Below are 6715 nucleotides of genomic sequence, written 5' to 3'. Positions count from 1 at the left end.
GCTGTTATTTGTAAATGCTACTGCTTATGTTAGCTTTTAATATACAGTTTTATCCTGATTAAAGCTTTAATACAGTACGGCAACTGCACGCGCGTCCATGTTTAACGCTTCTCATAGCTATGTGAAAATAAGTGTATAATTGTAATGGTTCATTGCTGGAGCTGAGCTGAATAGGAGAGAGAGTAGGGCTGTCGCGATAACCGCAATATTGTAATACCGCGCTATTGACGAGCAAACCGCAGAGGAAGGAAAGCAACCGCAGAAACCGCGGCAACCGCAGTGTTCACGTTTTTTTTTTCCATAAGGCTGTGGCCTTCTTTCTGTTTTACAATTCATCACTGTGCATTGAATGTTAAATAAATTAATAATGATACAAGAGGTTTGTCATTTTCCCGCAAACTGTTTGTATCTGGGGTTTCGTTGATTTTGAGTACTGAAACGATGGCAGGCGCTCTCGTCCAAAAACCTAATGTCACGTCGCCAGTTTGGGAACATTTCGGCTTTCAACCCAATGAAAAGGGAGAGCCAGCAAATTTAGATGAACCGATATGCAAAATTTGCTGCAAAAAGGTCCCTGTGACACGCAGCAATACATCTAATTTGAGGTGTCATCTCGCTAACTGTCCTCCAGCCATTGACGCGCAGCTGCCTCCTCAAGCATCAGGTCGCAGAGCAACATCAAAAAGAACAGCTGAGGCCGGTACCAGCCGACAGTTAGGAGTAGCTGAAGCCTTTGCGAAATCTGTCAAATACAACCGTGAAAGTAACAGGTATAAATGCCTTACAGCCGCTGTTACGCAGTATCTAGTTGAGGAGATGGTTCCATTCAATACGGTGGAGAAACCTGCATTCAAGTCGATGCTTCAAAAATTCGACAAGCAGTACGAGTTGCCGGGCAAAACCTACTTTTCAGAGACTGCTGTGCCGAAAATGTACAACACGGTAAAGACATCGATCAAAAGGGAGCTTTTGAATGTCGACTACTTTTCTGCCACAACTGATATGTGGTCAAGTGTCAATATGACTCCTTATATGAGTCTAACGGTTCATTATCTCAGCATGTGTATTTGTGCAACGAGCACACCGTCGGAAAGGGTTTTCAGTGCCGCCGGGAATATTGTTACCCCCGTGCGATCCTCCCTGAAACCACAAAAGGTTAATATGTTGGTTTTCCTAGCGCGAAACAAGGACATGATAACCCAGGTCTAAATCACATTCGTTAACGCTTAAGTAATATTTCGTTTATTCTCTGTATTTTCACTTAGGCCAACACTTTGTTTTCATGTGATATTTTAGAATTCTTTCGTTTTTCAAATTGGAAAAAGGATTTTCTTACTGCTTGTTTTCATTTGATACTTTAGAATTTTTTTTGTATCTTTTGTTGTTCTTATTGCGTTTTGGCATTTAACAATAAACAAAAATGTTTTAAAACGTGTCTCTCTGTCAGTTAAAAAGCAACGATATATGCTACATAACGCAACAATAGAGCTTTGTATGCAGTAAAATCAGGATAAGGTTTGTAAAACTACCAGCAATTTTTGTAGGCTTTAAACTGCCAGAATTTTAAAAGACGATATCTCCGTTTGCATTGAACTTTCAGCTTCGTAACTTTGCAGATATTGTTTATGCTCAAGCAGCAACATTACACACCAACGTTAAAAAAGTGAAATCGCAATGAACCACCCCTTTAATGTCATAAAATAAAAATATCTTGAGCTTGTGAACCACAGACCTCAGGCAAAAACCCATTGACTTCATGACGATGGAAATGGAAGTTTTGATGAAATGCAAACGAAAATACATCTAATGCATGTGTCCTTGGTTGTAGAAGGCTTCAACTATAAATGTAATTCTGCTTCACTCAATGAAGAGTATTGATTTTAAAATCTGCCTTTTCCCGAGGGCAGGGTTTATCTGGGCTTGTGACGTCACGAACCCGGGAAGTAACTTGTTGTAGTCCCTACCAGCCGTTTTTGTAGGCATTAAACTGCCAGAATTTTAAAAGACGATATCTCCGTTTGCATTGAACTTTCAGCTTCGTAACTTTGCAGATATTGTTTATGCTCAAGCAGCAACATTACACACCAACGTTAAAAAAGTGAAATCGCAATGAACCACCCCTTTAATGTCATAAAATAAAAATATCTTGAGCTTGTTAACCACAGACCTCAGGCAAAAACCCATTGACTTCATGACGATGGAAATGGAAGTTTTGATGAAATGCAAACAAAAATACATCTAATGCATGTGTCCTTGGTTGTAGAAGGCTTCAACTATAAATGTAATTCTGCTTCACTCAATGAAGAGTATTGATTTTAAAATAGTTTAAACAATAGTTCTAATTAAAAACTTTTATTATTTGTGTACTCTGTATTGTAACTCGAGTATTGTGGCATTAGCTAACGTGCAATGTGCTAACACCAAACAACACTGGAAACCATATTTCCCTCCAGAAAGTACATGAAAGTATACTTTCTTTGTCCATGTGATGTAATTTTCATCAGCATAATCCATTGATGTCTGCAGACATATGCAAATGGTAGTCCAACTGAGCGTATGACAGAGCGCAATGAGGAAAATAGAATAGGCTACCTGGGTCTTTAGAAAAACCGTTCTGTGCGCATTTTATGATATTTCCATCACAAGCCCTGTGCCCATACACTGTATGTGTAAAAACCCAAGTATACCTTGGGCTTTAGAACTCTGCTGTCTATGTAGGAAGCAGAGCAATTTTGTAACAGAGTTTAAATGTGCCTGATTTGTGGTCTAGTCTTCTATATATCTTCCTTTTTGTCTGAGCCGTTTGGATTTGGTCTGCGTAGTCAGTATGATCGCTCTTAAACTTGTTTTGTGAGTCTACAAAATAATCCTAATCCCTTTAGACAAAACACCAGACCATCTGGAGCTAGCCTGACAAATGCAGCTAATATACACGCCACAGCCAGTCATTCACAGACACTGATAGTAATTTAACACACAACCAACACAACTACCATGGACAGACGTGTGAGCAATGTTGGTCTCATCTACTAAATTGATTTCCGTTAACGAAGTTCAGCAACTGGATGTAATTGAAAATGCAGTGTTTAATAGTGAAGGCACATTTATGAACACTAGTAATGAACCCTGAAGAGTGAATCAGTCCTTGTTTTTGCCCAGAATAGTGTGAAACTGTGAATAATATTTACCAGACGTTAGAGTAAGGGTAGTAGTAACGTTGTGGCAAGGTTTTGACACACATCGCAGTTTGTGATCTCTCGTTTTCACCATAAACTAATTTGAGAGTCCATAATACGGGACTGTGTTGACATTCAAAATACCCATGACTTCAGCACTAGCACTTGTTTTTAACACCGTAACGGTGCTGTCAACTGGAAAACACATTATTTCCTGGCAGAAGACATCATGTTATCTTCATAAGAGAACTAGAAGATATCTCAGATTTAGCCCTAACCCAAACACACTGGACTAACGCCACACTTTAGTGAAGGCCTGGTCCGCTATCGGTTCACATTCATACTCTCAAGGTTATAATTTGTGGCCTTTCTTCACATTTTTCTCAGCTGGATTCCTGACATTTCTGATGGCTATTTAGTCTGGTTTGAATGTTTATCACGTCGTTGTTTCTCAGCCGAATGAGCCTGGAGTTTAGTTTGGAGGGAATCTGGACGGAAATGTGGGAAACCCATCAGTATTGTCTGGACTGTGTAACTTAACTCAATTAAGCGTACATTTAAACCATTTTTCAGTTCCTCTTTGCGCATATGTGGTGGTCAGATGCTGGCAGGGTGGTTGGGACGGCCCGTTTCCTTGTTTGAGTTGGCTGCCAGCCTGTCTGCTACTTTGTGTCCCCATTTGACCTCGATCAATAGGTGTCCTGCCACTTAACAATACATTTATGCCTGTATATGTTTACGCTCTCGCCCTACAATTGCCTAAACGCTCTATGGATCCTGTTATTCCAACCCATAGTATCTTCATCAGAAAGCCTCAGGGTATTGATATCTAGACTAAAACACTGAACTTGAATTCCACACATCTCTCAGCGTGAAAGTCATGCAAAATGAGCAGAGAGACTCATATTTATGAAGCTTGTAGCTCATTCCTGTAGTGAGGGAAGGACCTTGCCTGGTAATGTCTCAATAACAGTGGATTGGACACACTGGTGTGGCCTAAAGTGGTCTGTTCGATAACAGCCTTTACCAGCAATACCGCAGGGAATGGTCTTACTTAGGAGCACCGTGTCCCTTCTAAACACCTGTTTTTTTCTCTGTCTCTTGTCTGGGGTGTTTTTTTCTGTCTGTCAGCGCCTTCCTCAGAATTAACCGTTGCAGTCTTGTTCCTATGGCCTCAGTGTCTGGTTCGTTGAACCTGGTGAATCTGCCCTAGGCATTTCCCTGGTCAGGAGGCCTCAGATTTGCATGTACCTCGTTACATCCATAAAGTAACAACAGTTAACTGACTTCCCAGGAATGAACACACCCTATAAACGTTTGAGATAATCTGCTGAGATGAGGAGAGATAAATAGGAAAGTTGCGTGCGACTAGACTTAACGTTGGCGTAAACTTGATCCACACTGGAGCTTAGACAAGAAAAGTCTTGTACAGTGACCAACCACAGGTTAAAACAAAGGATGAAATTACTATATTTTTGTCAAAAGTTATTTAATTAATTTTTTAAAGATGTCTTTTATGCTGAGCCAAAATACAGTAAACTGTAATATTGTGAAATATTATTACAATTTAAAATAACTTTTCTTAAATTGTAAAAGTTTAATTTCTGTTGTGCTAATTTCTTATTACCAATGAAAACGGTTTAAATATTTTTGTGCAAGCAATGTTTTTTTTTTTCAGGATTCTTGGATCAATAGAATTTTTCAGTTGAGTTTTATTTCCAACATTATAAATGTATTCACTGTCGCTTGTTATGCATCCTTGCTGGATAAAAGTATTGCTTTCTTAAAAAATATCTTGCTGACCAAAACATATGAGCAATTTTTTTTTTTTACAGAAGTTTCTTTCTGCTTCATAAAGACTGGTTGGAATTAATCGCATTTATTTTATTTTATTATCTACAAGTTTATAAATTTAACATTATGACTGTAGTTAGAAAAATATAACTAAGTAAAAAAATATATAAAATATTTCTATAAAACTTTATCAAAAATAAATTATTCACAGATGTTATATAAAATATGTTGTTATATATAATATTTCCCTATCATGTTTTATCATTTTTTTTCTCTCTGCATAAATTGCAGTCTTTATACATTTACATACAATTCGTAGCTGCCTTCATGTTTTAAGAATGGGTTCCTTCACAGAAGGATTATCATATTTGGGGGTCCGTGGCATGAAATGTTTGAAAACCCCAGAACTAGGTTACATGTTGAACAGTAGCTTTGTCTGAACACATTTCTTTTTCTGAGTCCTTGGCATGAGTAGAATAACAAGAAGCTGGTTTATGTAACTGTACTCTGTTAAAATATTTTTTACGAGCATAACCACTCTCCCACAACTTCCATTTGTGCTTGTTCCTTTTTCTGGCTACTGTTTGTGTCCTTTGGTCAGTTGATGTTGTTGAGGAAGCCTGCTGGTCTAATGCAGGATATCTCTGGCCGTGTGTTTGTTGTCAGAAGCCCTCTCAGGCTTACAGGAAGCAGCCACCTGTTAAACACGCTGCTGACTCACTCTGGTTTTGTTTGACAGGATGCAACACTCACGTATGTTCTCATTCATTCTTATTGCCAGCTGGCTAGGCATTAGGGATTCTCAACTCTCACACTGAAGATGCACTTGAATATGTCCTTTTATCTCTTTTTTTCCTCCATCTCACTTTCTTGCTTCCTCTCTTACTGAGGCTAAACCTCACTTTTTTCCTGCCTTTAGAGATATGGAGGACGAGTCCGTTCAGGAGTGGTCGGTGTAAATAGGACCATGCTAGACTGAACTCGTCCTTGGATGTTTCAATAACGTCTTGGCTCTTTTCTTTGCAAGACTGAATCTGCATCTCCACTTCTGTTCTTCCCAAGCTCCCACTCGCATACTTACTGTCTCTTTCTCATAATAAAAAAAAAAAAAAAAAAAAACACTCCTCCATCACAGATTTTCATAATTTTCACCTCATGAGCAAGTTGCATTCTCACATAACTCTCTTACGTCAACGTGCTTCACATTTTCTGTTGTGTTTGAGATGTTAATTATGCAGGAAGGAAGTTGAACTGGCCAGATATTTCTCATTTCATCTGAATATGTGTTAACATTATTTAACCTGCACTGTGTATTTTTGAAAGAAGTCTCTTATGCTCACTAAGGGTACATTTATTTGATCAAATGTAAAGTAAAAACAGTAATATTGTGAAATAATATTACAATTTAAAATAACCATTTCCTATTGGAAAATATTTTAAAATGTAATTTATTCCTGTGATGCAATGCTGAATTTTCAGCATTATTACTCCAGTCTTCAGTGTCACATGATACTTCAGAAACCACTCTAATGTACCCCAAACTTTTAACAGTAGTGTATAAAAAAATATATATATATATATATATATTGTTGTTTTGAATATCTTCATTCTGATTTTAGTGGTTGTTATATAAAGCAAGTTTGAGAAATTAGAATCTAGTATTCCAGAGAGAGTTATGCTTTTTTTTTTTTTTTTTTACTTAAAAAATATAATACGTGCCAGAATTTTAAAATTTTTTAAAAATT

Source organism: Sinocyclocheilus grahami, unplaced genomic scaffold (genome assembly GCF_001515645.1).
Source record: "Sinocyclocheilus grahami isolate Dianchi unplaced genomic scaffold, SAMN03320097.WGS_v1.1 scaffold837.1, whole genome shotgun sequence".
Classification (NCBI taxonomy): Eukaryota; Metazoa; Chordata; class Actinopteri; order Cypriniformes; family Cyprinidae; genus Sinocyclocheilus; species Sinocyclocheilus grahami.
The sequence above is the reverse complement of the archived record's forward strand: the minus strand, read 5'-3'. Positions refer to the sequence as shown.